The sequence below is a fragment of the Astatotilapia calliptera genome, chromosome 7 (assembly GCF_964374335.1).
Source record: "Astatotilapia calliptera chromosome 7, fAstCal68.1, whole genome shotgun sequence".
NCBI lineage: Eukaryota > Metazoa > Chordata > Actinopteri > Cichliformes > Cichlidae > Astatotilapia > Astatotilapia calliptera.
This window is the reverse complement of record NC_137428.1, coordinates 42,365,149-42,380,657: the sequence shown is the minus strand read 5'-3', so window position 1 is coordinate 42,380,657 and position 15,509 is coordinate 42,365,149. Positions and strand designations below refer to the sequence as shown.

The 15,509-nt window shown below is 39.9% G+C and overlaps 1 protein-coding gene across 2 annotated transcripts in view; it reads right to left on the bottom strand.

Moving 5' to 3' along the window:
* The window catches only part of aass (aminoadipate-semialdehyde synthase), a 105,670-nt gene extending 104,679 nt beyond the window's left edge, over positions 1 to 991 (bottom strand). Inside the window, exon 1 of one of the 2 annotated variants that reach the window (XM_026174889.2) lies at positions 860 to 991. The gene's annotated coding sequence lies outside the window, so the exon portion shown is untranslated. Of the gene's footprint in view, positions 1 to 850 lie in introns of both variants that reach the window. The other variant, XM_026174888.2, reaches the window with a different exon arrangement.
* Between the last annotated feature and the right edge of the window lie 14,518 nt (positions 992 to 15,509).

Sequence of the window (15,509 nt, the reverse complement as noted above, 5' to 3'; positions counted from 1 at the left end):
CACCTTAATATCACCCTGTTGTCTTGTCCCACGAAAAATTAAAATAATGACCTAGAAAATCAATTTGAAAAAAATTTATTTTTAACAATATTCAATAAGACTGTCAGAATAAAAATGAAATAAATACAAATATTAAGTAATACAAATTAAAATACTAGTAGTATTTAAACATAAAAAAATAATGTGTACATGGGAAACTTTAAAAAAAAAATTTCCGTGTACAACCATATCTTTTTTTTTTTACCACTCAGTGGAACAAACCACATTTAATATTGTTACCAGACTGCGTTTTGTTATCTCTTGTAACTCTCCATTGAATCTTGGGCTTCAGTGCCTTATTGTTGTGAGGACTCTACATTAAGGCAAAAGGTTGGTAAACAATTAAAATGAATATACTTCACAACACTTTAAAACGATTAAAATGCATGTTTTGTCCTGTACTATTATTCTGTATTATTTTTGATGTAACTGCCATTTCCCATGGGCTAAACAACACCTCAGTGCATTTGCCAGACACTTTAGAAATGCTCCGGAAAACGTAAGAATAACAAAATTGGATGCTTCTGTTAAGTGAGCCTTAATTACCACGGCATATGAAGTACATTGCACTACTTTGTGATCGATAAGCTTGTTGAACACCACACAACACCAAACAATCATTGTCAAAAATCTAACAACACAGACACAGCAGTAAAATCAGTAAACGTATAAGTGGACCTCAGCGTTGATTTTAGCTAGCAGTGTGGCTTTAATCGACAGTCTGTTACCACATGAGTCATTTCTGTTCAAAACGCTTAACATTTCAAGCGCTCGATAATGGGCTAGACGTGCTGCAGCTACCCGAACCCACCTTACTGACTGCTTTCTCTACACCACAACGGTTCCAGGCGATGAAATTTGGCGACTATTCACCGAAAACAGTGGAGGTGAGAAGACGTTCAACTTTAAGCAGACACTACTTCGCACGCGCACAGGCTGAACCAAGCTACTTCCGGTCACTATTTCAAAATAAAAGTAAAAAGTAAAACCTCACGTAAGATGACAACATTCTACCGTACGTACCTACATGCAATGTGATACGTAATATAATCTAACGTAATGAAACCAGCAGAGGTAGAGGTCCTACAGGGTATGACCGTTAGTGTTACGAATGCGTACGTGCGTAAGATATGTAAGCTAACATGGGTAAAAATTACAAATATTATTTTTGTGCAGATTTTGAGGACTCACAAATGCGTGCATCCACAAATACGAAGCAATTTAATAACATGTAAACCTATTTTATGAATGCGTTCATTAAAACCTGGATAAATAGTGATTATTTACACACAACTTATTAAGTTCAGTTTAAAAGTTCTCTTAAAAACTCTTCTTTGCATGAAAACTTCTAAAACTTCACGTAACATCCATCTCGCTCTCTTAAAAAAACCTTAAATGAGTGTGCACCAATCGCCTGATACGCACAAGTCACGTCTCACGCCCACGTGGGGTTTGGAAGCACTGCCAGCTTCGCACAAATCCACAAATATAAGCCGCGTTCAATTCCCAGTGTAAAACTGGGACATCTGGCCTTTCACTGTTCTTCTGCATTTTTTTTTTTAATGAAGCGTTCCTTTTTTTTTAAATATAAACAGAACAGCTTGTCGCCCATCTACCAGAAAACATAGTTTTAACAATTAGGCATTACACAGTAGCCTATGAAGGTTTATATATGTTTTAAATAATTTGCTGCTACATCCTGAAGTATTCAGGATTAGTCATTAAGCTAATTGTGGCTCTAACTCGGGAGGTTGAGCAGTTCAACTACTAATCAGGATTCAGTGCCTGCTCCAGTTTACCTGTCTCTAGTATCTAGATACTAACCCCAAGTTATCTCTGATACGTCCATCCAAGTATGTGTTTGAATATTAGATAGAAAGTACTTATGTAGAAAAAAGTTCTGCGTATAAATGGGTGAATGAGGCAGTTTGTTCGAATTGCTTTTAGTGCTCGGAGTAGAAAAGTGGAGTAGAAAAGTGCTATATAAGAACCAGTCAATTTATTATCAGAGAATGCCTGATTTTTCACAACAGGCCTCTGTGTAGCATCTATATTTTTTTTATATATTTTATTTATTGTTTACTCTATTTAATTTGTAAAATATGTGTACACACACACACACACACACACACACACGTAGAAAAACATTTAGTATTCACATCCAGAAATGCATATACTATTATATATTGTACATATATTTATTAGTTTCAGATGTAGCCATTCTTGTATTTTGCTTGTTTACATTATTGTATTTTGCACAACTCTGTTGCTTGTGAAGCTCGCACACAAGAATTTCACTCACATGTACTGTACCAATGTACCTGCACATGTGATGTGACAATAAAAGTGATTTGATTTGATTTGATTTTGATTTGATAATTGCTAATACTATTAATTTTCTAGTAGAGGGGTTATGGGCTGTTTGGTTTGTTTAGAACTGTCAGTTGTTTTGTTTCTTTTTTTAAAAATTGAGGAGTACAGAGAAGAGTTTTACACAGGGACATGGACGCAGGTTACATTTGTGGATCTGTGCAAAGCTGGCAGTGTGAAATTTACCTCAAAACCCCATGTGGGCATGAGATGTGATCTGTACTCGTGAGGCATCAGGCACTTGCTGCACACGCATTTAAGGTTTTAGTGAGCAAGAGATATGTTACCAGCGGTGGACGGCGGTGGATCTAGAGAAATTTTCTTAGAGTGACATGAGGGTGGCACGGATATCAAATGGAGTTGCCAAATCAAAGGCATTTCTTAATACAGATGCAGGGTTTACATTCTGTAATATACATAATCCATGGTTAAAATACATCAAATGCAGTAAGTACACACGTTTCACAGCTAAAGACATTTTTATTTCAAAAAGTTCATAATTAGACCAGGGCTTTTATGATTGTGTTGGGTTTTTGTTACCTCTCTTGTGAAGCACTTTATGACATCTGTCTATGTAATGTGCTATATAAATAAACTTTTACTTAAACATAGCACAACCTCATGTGTCTAAATTTAGACTTATTTTTTCATTGACGTACTGTATTAACATAGTTGATCTAAAATCACACAAAAAACATCCCAGTAGGGAAAAACCACAAACATGTTTAGTGAATAATTTTCATAATTTGAAATGCAAATATACATTTAACAAACTTTACAAATTTTGTAAACAATAAAGTTATACACAACTATTTACCTAAAAATGCAGCCAATGCCTCTGGCATTTTTTGTATAACCATTTAAAACTAATGAACTACTAAAACTAAAATTACAGAACAATTAGGTTTGACAATAAGATGCCGCAAAAATTATTTGTGCCACTCCAAAAAAAAGTTTGTTCGCCACAAGACAGAGGAGAAATTCCCTGGCCTAAACCCTGCTTCCCTGACAACAGGAGGTAAATGGACTGGTTCTTATATAGCGCTTCTCTACTCTGAGCACTCAAAGCACTTTATACAACTAATTCATTCACCCAACTCATTTAAGTTGTTAGTGCTCACTATCTAACATTCATACACATTTACACTCCTGGATGCATCAGAGAGCAACATGTGGTTAGCATCTTGCCCAAGGATATTTGGCATGCAGACTGGAGCAGTCTGCCAGCCTGGGATCGAACCACCAACCTCCTGGTTAGTAGCTGACCTGCACTACCACCTGAGCTACAGCCAGCCAACCAAGGACAGAGATACAGGTGTATCCCACTTGGAGACAGTGATTGCATTACAATCTGCCTTTTGTGACATTTTAGCAGCAACTGTGACATTCACTAGTAATCTCATTATTCTGGAGAAACCAAAACAAACGACCACACTACACACTAACAATACACTCCAAACAAACTAAACATCACAAATCTCTCTCGTCTCAAACTCACTGTTGATCTCTCCGCAATCACTGCCAAAATTTTCCCTGCATCCTAAACAAACAAATGTCAGGTGTTGCCATATAATTTTTTTTGATTGGTCGACATTTTTCTACCAATAGGAAATGGGAGGCACTGTTTTTCTTGGTTTATTTTTGCGCTGTCCTTGAAAATGCCATTTTAAATGCTTTTTCCCCACAATAAATGTAACGACAGTATTCATAAAAAATTATCACATATGTTTTTTTGATCATAACTCTGATTTTAATGGCATATCAATAAAAACTGAAAACTGGTATATAGAGTTTGAAGTCCGAACTTTCAACACAAGTTGGCTGCAGCTTGTTGCTGTGTCAGCTTACATTGGTCATGTCGACCCCAGAGAGTTAATAACACTCACCTTTATTCCATTTCCAGACTGTGTTGAAATCTAAAACACAGATGAGCTCGGCACAATCATAGTGGGTTGCTACTGACAACAAAAAATAAAGCTGTTCCACGCTATGAGATGAACCATTTTTTAATAGGTGAGAGGGGTTAACACAATGCAATATATTCACTTTTAGAATTTACATTCAGTGTTAATTGTAGCTCAAAGTGTTAATACTAGCTTATAAACAACGATGTCATTTGCAAAACTAGGGTGGGACTAGGGGTGGCAAGAAATTATTTTAGGGTGGCACATGCTACCCCATACCACCACTGTAGATCCGCCCCCGGATGTCACCTGTAGTTTTAGACATGTATACATAAATCAGTTGTATCGTAAACAATCGGAACACCTTGTTTTCTGGTTGTTGAGCAGCCAGTCTACTCTCCTCTACCCTCTATGGGGTTTTTTGTCTTGTTTTTCAGCGAGACATACCACGTCGACATGACTGGACTGGTAATCTGCCATAACCGGCATTTGCACGGAGGACCGACAAGTCCTCGAAGGGCAGCTGCGCACGTACAAGCACTGTCAGCAAGCCTATTCGTTCGTTCCAAAAGTATTGCAAGCTCTTTCCAAATATCAATAGTGGATTAATCAATCAATGTTTATCCTCTACGATCTGTGTGTAGTACTACTGAATGGTTCAACATTAATAATTATATATATATATATATATATATATATATATATATATATATTTTTTTTTTTTTTTGGAAATGAAAAACATTACCTCAAACATACACTATAAAAAATGTCTGAACTTTTTTTTGTTGACTAACAGGTTAAACTTCTTTTTTTTTAGCCCATGACACATTTAAATAACAGAAGCTAACCCAAAGAATGCTTTAGAGACAGACACATTTATAGTCCAGGTCTCCAAAATACCGGGTTTCAAAATACATGATATATATAAAGTGCCTTCACATCTTTCTGGGCCTACAAAATCTACTACGTATATGGCTTCATGATGCTGGTCCGGGATTGTATGGATATTTTTGTGGAGACTGAATATCAGTTTTTTGTATTGCTTTCTAGTGGGTGAGTGATGGTGTTCACTGTGATTGAGCAACGTCCATTTAGTAAGTGGGTTTCAGCTGGGTGGCTGTGCTGCCCTTTGCGTTTAAAGTTGCCTCGAGCTTGGTACACCACTGAAGACTAGGTAGGTAAAGTTAGGGTTTTATTGTTTTTAGCATTTTAGGCTGGGAGTTGCACATAGTAAACCAGTGGCACCAAACTTGGTAGGAGGTTTGAGACCATTCATTATTATGGTCTTGTAGCTGAGGCAGGTAGGCTGTTTTAAAGTTGGCATTGTGTGTACACCATGTGTGCATATGTCACTGTTGATGGATGCTAATGAGATCGTTGTGTGGTGAGTGTTTTGTGTGGTGACCTTTAGTGTTGTGGGGAATATGGCTACTTTTGTTGGATCACTTGTGAGTGTTGTTGGCCAGGTGATGGCAATGTTTTTTTGTATGTAATTTGTATAGTATATTTTTTTTCTCTCATTTCTTTTCTAAATGTACTTGTATATTGTTCACATGTTGAAATAAATTACCAATCAATCAATCAATCAATCAATCAATAACACTGAGGGGTGCTGAGCCACCCTTGATGTGATCGTTGTGTGGCCATAGCTCTCAGTTTGTGGTTGGTCACTAGCATGCTTGCTTTACTGAACTTTGGAGTTTAAAGTAACTTGTTGTGGTATACCCATATGGAAAAGAAATAGTAAAAACTTATATGTGATTACTCATGAAAGTGGCCACTTTCTCATTACTTTCATGTATTGTTTTAGGAAGTATCCAAAACATACAAGTTTCATTATATAATTTTTCAAGGGATCTTATATCTGTTTTCACTCTTGTATGCTTTTCATACAAGTTTCACGCAAGACAGATACAAACTTTATAAGATTTATATATATCTTTTCCATATGGGTAGGGCCACTTGTATGTGACCATTTGTGTGGTGGAGACAACAGATCACTCGGTTGTGATTATTTGTTGGTACTTTTGGTTTTGCGTTGTAGCAGATCAAGTAATCATTTTGGGTTTGACTGTGGTGCTCCTTTGTGTTGGTCACATGTTACTTTTTGTGTGTTTTCAGTGTGGCAACTTCAAATCCTCATGCAGGGGCATCCATGCCTAAGGATGCCAACTATAATGTGAACACTGCTTTTGCTAGTTTTTTTTTCTTTCAGGTTGGTTGTTTGTTTGGTTTTTTTTTTTTTTGGGGGGGGGGGGTCAAGTACCTGAAGGCTTCAGAGGGGCTTTTAATTTGTTTAGGGGTCCTAGAGGTACCGGTTGGAGGGAGGAAGTGTTACGTCCCTCTGCAGCCTTTAATCTGGCTCAGTGTGTTCAGCTGGTGCTAATTGGCCACACCTAATCAGGTGTTGATCAAAGCATACCTGAGGCAGGCTTTCAGACGCCTCACTAGCCGTGCCTGGGTGGCACCAGCCATTTTAGCCAGCCTGTGATGCCATTGTAAGATTAAAACCTCTTCCTATTTACACTCTGGTATTCGTCTCCTTTTTTATGTTGCGGCCTTGAGCTGGGTCGTAACAGTTGTATTTACTAATTATTGTGAAAATCAGAGGGGTTTAGTAGTTATTAAAATGTGTTCAACATATTTGCAAATTGAAGATGATTTGTCTCATAAATTATGACTCACTGCTCTCCCCTAGATAAACTGCCTTTATACGGTAAAAGTATTGATATTGGCAATACTGGCCCTGTATTTACTTGGTATCCGATCGATACCAAAATCAGTTTCAATTCAATTCAATTTTATTTATATAGCGCCAAATCACAACAACAGTTGCCTCAAGGCACTTTGTATTGTACAGTATAGCCTATAATAATAGATACAGAGAAAAACCCAACAATCATATGACCCCCTATGAGCAAGCACTTAGGCAACAGTGGGAAGGAAAAACTCCCTTTTAACAGAACCAGGCTCAGGTAGGGGCGGGGCCATCTGCTGCGACCGGTTGGGGTGAGAGAAGGAAGACAGGATAAAGACATGCTGTGGAAGAGAGACAGAGGTTAATAACAGATATGATTCAATGCAGAGAGGTCTATTAATACATAGTGAGTGAGAAAGGTGACTGGAAAGGAAAAACTCAATGCATCATGGGAATCCCCCGGCAGCCTAAGTCTATTGCAGAAAAAATAAGGGAGGATTCAGGGTCACCTGGTCCAGCCCTAACTATATGCTTTAGCAAAAAGGAAAGTTTTAAGCCTAATCTTAAAAGTAGAGATAGTGTCAGACTGGACAAATATTTGTTCAGTGTGCTGTTGGTAGTTTCCAAAAAGGCCATAACCCATCGTTGGCTTAATGAGGATACTCCTACTATAAATGAGTGGATTGACGTGATATATGCTAATTTTGTTATGGAAAGAATAACTTTTAGGCTAAAGTTGCAGGCGGACTCATTTGACGAATACTGGTCGAAATGGTTGAACTATGTACAAAATGGGAAGGCCGATTTTGTATAATCTCGTTGTATTTTTTTTTGTTTTTGTTTTGCGTGTTTGTTTGTTTGCCGATTCTTCTTTGCAATTTATGTAATTACCATGCACTTAATGCATGCATGTTATTAAAATTTAGGCTGTAATGGTTGTATTGATGTATAGCAACTTGAAATGCTCCCAAAAATGGCACTACAACATGTAAAAATATAATATAAGCTCTGGCAGACTTGGTTCTATGGTAGGTCTTAAAGGGTTAATAGGCTCTGTTTTGAGTTTTGTTCAAAAAAGAATGACTTCATATAAGGAAAAATATATATCATATATGCAGGATACCTTAAACTAGTTTTTTAATTAAGCAGCAAGGCAGAACAAAGTCGGGCTGTATCAAGACACGAGGACTAAACCCCAATTCAACCAGACCCAGAACTGATCCGGAATTAAAACTGGACTACAACAGTTCAAAATCAGGACTACTTAGGACTTAACCAAGACAGAACCAGAATCAGAACTAGATGATAGTAGCACTATCTGTGGGGAAAGAGCGAGACACCTGCCTGTCCCCTGTGCTCTGGAAGAGGGACCCTAGAACACCTCCTTAGCAGCTGCCCGAGGGCCCTGGCCGATGGTCGGTATCGTTGGCGGCACGACCAGGTGCTCAGAGTAGCTGCTGAAAAGATTGCCTCAGCAATAAGCACCAGCAAGCATCTTCAGGCTCTGAGGAAGGAAATCTCTTTTATTAAGGCTGGAGAGAAATCCCAGGTGCGCCCACATTTGACAACTGGCCTCCTCAACACAGCCTCTGATTGGCAGCTGCAGGCTTACCTGGGTAAACAACTAAAGTTCCCTCAGAAAATTGCAAAAACATCACTCCTGCCAGACATGATAATTATTTCTGAAGCCTCAAAACAGCTGATCATGCTGGAACTTACAGTGCCCTGGGAAGAGCGGATTGAAGAGGCCAATGAAAGGAAACGAGGAAAGTACCAGGAACTAGTGCAGGAGTGCAGGGGAAGGGACTGGAAGACTTTCTATGAGCCCATAGAAGTCGGTTGTAGAGGCTTTGCAGGACGATCACTCTGCAAAGTCCTAGGCCGGCTGGGCGTGGCGGGGGCAGCCAAGAAGAGGGCCATCCAGGCTGTGAGTGAAGCGGCAGAGAAAGCCACAAGGTGGCTGTGGATCAAGAGGGCTGATCCGTGGGTAGCTACTGGTACACAAGTCGGGGGCTGATCACCCCCGGCTGGGTCGCCTGGGCGAGGGTGTATGATGTTGTGAGACCTGAAACACCTGATGACCCCAGGATACATCACTGAAGATGCGTACCAGTGCATCCAGGAGATGTGTCTTTATAGCTAAAAATCATCATAGACCTGCACTACACTTATTTTTTAATTCTACTAAAGTCCACTATTTAGATTGAGAAAAGTTTATATAATTATTTAGCCTTGTTGTGCAAACAAGCCTGCAAAACTTAATAAATGTAGAATTTGAAAAATAACAAACCTAAAAAGAAACACTAGGTACGAGATACATGAGTACCTATGATACGGTGATACTTTTGGTAAACAACCATTTGACTAACATGTGTGTCTCACCTGCTCTTGTTCCCTCTCTCTTCTGTCCTCATTCTCCTCTCTCTCCCTCTCTGTTCCTCTCTCTCCCTCTGTTCCTCTCTCTCCCTCTGTTCCTCTCTCTCCCTCTGTTCCTCTCTCTCCCTCTGTTCCTCTCTCTCCCTCTGTTCCTCTCTCTCCCTCTTTGTGCTGACAATCAAGCCAAACACCAACATCATCAAATATACCGTTGAAACCAGATATTTACATACTCTTCAGATAAAAACACTTTTTTAATTGTAACATCGAATCAGAGTAAATGTTTATTTTTTTAGATTGATAAATATAAAAAACATATTTGTTAACTTTAATAGTAAAGAGAGAAACTATCTGTATTTCTTAATTGTAAATGGCACCAAATTGTATTCAAAATTCAGCCACACTTATGGAGCTCCACAATTCTTTTTCTGGTGTTTTCGTTGACATCTCTTGATGTTCCCATGTTAAATAAACAGACTCTGTGTTTTGCCTTATATGTATCCACAGCTGTGGCACCAATTTACTCACATGGACTCTACTAACCTATCAGAAGCTTCTTCAGCTCAGATTGGAATCGTCTGGAGTTTTCTTATTAATTAAGGCAAGGCAAGGCAAGGCAAGGCAAATTTATTTGTATAGCACAATTCAACAACAAGGTGATTCAAAGTGCTTTACAGAGACATTAGAAACAAAAACAAATAAAAAGCATGATTTAAAATTAATTAAAACAAGCAAACAAACAAACTAACTAAACACACACATTTCACACCTGTTCGCGCGATCTGAACCCTTATCGTAAGGGGAGCTACCAGTCCTTCTGTGGACGAGCTACTTTCTATTTTAAATTCCCTGAATTTAAAATACTCTCTAGACCCAGTCTAGACCCAGTTGGGGAGCTACCCAGAGCTCTAATCCCACACCTGTTCGCGCGATCTGAACCCTTATCGTAAGGGGAGCTACCAGTCCTTCTGTGGACGAGCTACTTTCTATTTTAAATTCCCTGAATTTAAAATACTCTCTAGACCCAGTCTAGACCCAGCTGGGGAGCTACCCAGAGCTCTAAACCCACTTAACAAACAAACAAACAAACAAACAAACAAACAAACAAACAAACAAACAAACAAACAAAACAGTATATAAAATCAAAACAGATAAAATCAGAACAGTAGATAAAATCAGTAGTTAATGTAAGTTTTGAAATTTAAGCTTAACAAACAAACAAAACAGTATATAAAACCAAAACAGATAAAATCAGAAATAGATAAGATCAGTAGTTAGTGTAAGTTTTGAAATTTAAGCTTAAAAGTGTGGATTTGGTGCTTTATTCAAATGCAGCTGAGAATAGGTGAGTCTTCAACCTGGATTTAAATAAACTGAGTGTTTCAGCTGATCTGAGGCTTTCTGGGAGTTTGTTCCAGATATAAGGAGCATAAAAGCTGAATGCAGCTTCTCCGTGTCTGGTTCTGACTCTGGGAACTGATAAAAGACCGGATCCAGATGACCTGAGGGATCTGGAAGGTTCATACTGGGTCAGCAGGTCACTGATGTATTTTGGTCCTAAACCATTCAGAGCTTTATAGGCCAGCATCAGAACTTTAAAGTCTATCCTCTGACGGACAGGTAGCCAGTGTAAAGACCTCAGAGCTGGACTGATGTGGTCCACTTTTTTGGTCTTAGTGAGGACTCGAGCAGCAGAGTTCTGAATGAGCTGTAGTTGTCTGACTGATTTTTTAGGTAGACCTGTAAAGATGCTGTTACAGTAATCAAGCCTACTAAAAATGAATGCATGGACTAGTTTTTCCAGGTCCTGTTGAGACATCAGATCTTTTATCCTTGAAATATTCTTGAGGTGATAGAAAGCTGACTTTGTTATTGTCTTAATGTGTTTTTCTAAGTTTAGGTCTGCATCCATCACTACACCCAAATTTCTCGCCTGGTTTGTGGTTTTTAGATGTATAGATTGAAGTTCTCTGGTGACCTGTAATCGTTTTTCTTTGGCGCCAAAGACTATTACTTCAGTTTTGTTTTTGTTTAGCTGAAGAAAATTGTGACACAACCAGTCATTGATTTCCTCAATGCATTTACCAAGAGCCTGTACAGGGCCTCGGTCTCCTGGTGACATTGTGATATATATTTGTGTGTCATCTGCATAGCTGTGGTAGTTTATTTTGTTGTTTTTCATAATCTGTGCCAGTGGGAGCATGTAAATGTTAAACAGAGGGGGTCCCAAGATGGAACCTTGGGGAACTCCACATGTGATACTTGTCTGCTCAGATGTGAAGTTACCTATTGATACAAAGTATTTCCTGTTTTCTACGTATGTTTTGAACCAGTTTAGTACAGTTCCTGAAAGACCTGTCCCGTTCTCCAGTCGTTTGAGTAATATGTTGTGGTCAACTGTATCAAATGCTGCACTGAGATCCAGTAAAACTAGGACTGACATTTTTCCACTGTCTGTATTCAGACATATGTCATTAAACACTTTTGTCAGAGCGGTTTCAGTGCTGTGGTTCTGTCTAAAACCTGACTGGAAGGCATCGTAGCAGTTATTCTGTGTTAAGAAGTAATTGAGCTGTTGAGAAACTGCTTTTTCAATGATCTTACTTAAAAATGGGAGATTTGAGATCGGCCTGTAGTTGTTCATTTGTGTCTTGTCAAGATTGTCCTTTTTCAGTATAGGTTTGATTACAGCAGTTTTTAGTGGTTCTGGAAACACACCTGACATTAAGGAAAAGTTGACGATCTGTAACAGGTCTGACTCTAAAGTCTTGGAGACCTTTTTGAAAAAACTTGTTGGCAGGACATCTAAACAGCAGGAGGAGGAGTTCAGTTGACCTAAGATGTCCTCCAGGTCTTTGCTGTTAATAGGGTGAAACTGTTTGATGGTGTTTAAACAGCTTTTCGGTGGACACAGTACATATCCTGGATCTGCTGTTGATGTTCCAACTGCTTGTCTAATCTTTTGGATTTTGTCTGTGAAGAATTTGGCAAAGTCATTACAGGCCATGGTTGAATGAAGTTCAGCTGCCACTGGCACAGGAGGGTTTGTTAGCCTGTCAACTGTAGAAAATAAGACCCGAGCATTATGGCTGTTTTTAGTGATGATGTCAGAGAAGTAGGACCTTCTTGCACTCCTCAGTTGTAAATTATAATTGTGAAGTTTCTCTTTATAGATGTCATAATGAACCTGGAGGTTTGTTTTTCTCCATCTCCGCTCAGCTTTCCTACACTCTCTTTTTTCATTTTTCACTAGTGTGGAGTTTCTCCATGGAGACTTTTTCCTTCCAGAGATAACCTTCACCTTAATGGGGGCAATAGTGTCCATTACATTTAACATTTTTGCATTAAAGCTATTGACGAGCTCATTGACTGAACCTTTGGACAGGTCAGGTGTTAATGGGAAGACCTGGTTAAAGATCTCACTACTGTCTTCAGTTATACACCGTTTTGTGATCACTGCTGTTGATATATTTGTGTGGGCTGAGATTTTACTTTCAAAGAAAACACAGTAATGATCAGATAAGCCCACATCAGACACAGTAATGTTTGAAATGCTCAGGCTCTTGGAGATCAGTAGGTCGAGAGTGTGTCCTCTATTATGTGTGGCCTCTGTTACATGCTGAGTCAGCCCAAAGTTGCCCAGAGTGTTACTCAGGTCTTTAGTCCCTTTGTCCTGAGGGTTGTCCACATGGATGTTAAAATCCCCAACAATAATTACACAGTCGAAATCAACACAGATCACAGACAGCAGTTCACTGAGGTCATTAAAAAAGTCTGTGCAGTATTTGGGAGGCCTGTAAACATTAAGAAACACAACTTTGGATGGGGCCTTCAGCTGTAAAGCCACATATTCAAAAGACTGAAAACTTCCAGGAGATAGCTGCTTACATTGAAATGATTCATTAAATAAGACAGCAACCCCTCCTCCTCTCCTGCTCACCCTGGCCTCACTGATAAAACTGTAGTTAGGAGGGGTCGTCTCGATGAGAACAGCTCCACTGTTATTTTGGTCCAACCAAGTTTCAGTTAAAAACATAAAATCAAGGCTGTGCTCAGTGATTAAATCATTAATTAAAAATGTTTTCCCAGATAAAGATCTAACGTTTAATAAAGCCAACTTAAGTGTTTTAGAGGCATTACTTGTCCCCTCGTGTTTGGGAGCAGTCTGTGGCACACAAGGTATGTTTACTATGTTTAAAGATCTTTTAGAGTGCAGCTCTCTGTGTTTTGACCAGGCCACATGTCTCCTGTCACCTAAAAGTACAGAAATTTTAAAACCTTCTAGTAAACAGGGTCCCAGCTTCTCCTGGGAAAAGTCACCACTGCCATAATCCTCGCAGCCCGGACCCTCCACACATCACACATCAGACTGCGGAGACAAAGCATGAAGGTAGTAAGGAGGAACTAAGGGGGGCGAGGCTGGGCAATGTGACTTCGATTGCTCTGTTGAGGGTGGGGCTCGGTGGCGAACCTTTGGCTGCTTTGGTGGGGGGTTTATGGGGGACAAAGAGGGATTGGGCCGGGGGGTAGATCTGAGCCCAGCATTGACCCGCTCCATCATCTCTTCAGTGAATTTCAGGTGTGGGGAGGAGGGAGAAAGGGAGGGGGAGGAGGGTGATGGGGGTGATGGCCTGTCAGGGGTTTGGGAGACTGGGGAAGATCCTGGTCCTGGTCGTTGGTGTTGTTGAGAGAGTTGGAGGCAAATAGGGACCCCTCTTCTTGCCTCTTCTTGCCTCAGATGTCTCTCCTTTCTGAGGCTCTTCCCGGGTGGGGGCAGATGGAGCTCCTCCTCAAGGTTTCTGCTGGGCTTTGTCTGTTCTTGGAGTACTGTTTGTTCTTTATGAGATAACTCCTCGTTTATCTCAGCCTTGGCTCCAAGCACAGATGGATGACGTATGGAATAAAACAAGTTGGAGGTGAACAGTTTCACCCCTGACTTGTTAAAATTAAATCCATTTGCTTTAAACAGATGCCTGCGTTCCCAAAAAATATTAAAGTTGTTGATAAAATGCACTGAGTGGTCAGCACATGCTGATATAAGCCATTTATTCAGTGTAAACAGCCTGCTGAATCTCTCGTCTCCTCCTCTGACCGGCGGTACAGGTCCACTGATGAATACAGCTGCATTCAGAGAGTTTACAGTGTTTAATAATCCAATAAAGTCCCGTTTCAGAACCTCCGATTGTTGTTTGGACACATCGTTTGACCCTGTATGCAGGACAATGTTTGTCACAGTTGGATATTCATCTGCAATTTGAAGAATTCTCTCCTTCAGGATGTTGACCATATCGTTAGGAAAGCAGAGGACTTTAGTGTTCTTACCGCACATGCTTTGTACATCCTTTACAGCAGAGTCACCCACAATCAGCGTTTCAGGCCTAGCCTTTAGCTTTCCCCGTGGATTTTCAGGCCTTACTTCGCTACTTTTAGATGGATGGTTGTCCGATATAGATCCAGGGTCCTTTGATAGTGGAGCAAATCTGTTCTGCAGTTTCACATTCAGTTGTTTTGAAGGTTTGTTGTTAACCTTCCTATTCACGGTTGTCCAGTCCTGTTTCCTCTCGTATACAGGGGTAGAAGAGCTTCTCTGTCTCGTAGGAAGTGAAGGCCAGTCGGTTTCAGAGATTTCAGCTCGCTGTGCCCTGCCTGTGGTACGTCCTCCCCCTTCCAGGAGACATGATTTATGTCTTGGTTTTGCACCAAGACAGTCCAAGGGGGGATTATCGCTTGAGGATTTATAATAGTGCACAAAGTCTACTTTCTTGGTCATGTTATCTGTGCTCCTTAGCTGTGTGCTAGCTTGCTCATCGCTATTGTTTTGAGTCAAAGGCAAGGTTGTTTCATTTCCACACAGTCCATTTACCTCCACGTTTACTTCTAAGCGATGAATTTTTGTCTCCAGTGCTGCAATCTTCTGCAGGAGGCTGTGGTAGTCATCTGTGGAGAGGGAAGGCATCTTGTTGCTAGTTAGCCTAGCGGTTAGCACCTTTCTAGGCTATCGAGGCTGCTCGGTGCCCAGACGCTGTAATCAGGCTTCAGCTGTGTCTAGGCCACAGACACACAGAGCGCTGAGGATAAGGTAACTATAAAAATGTTGCTGTTTCTGTTAAGAACACTTTAGT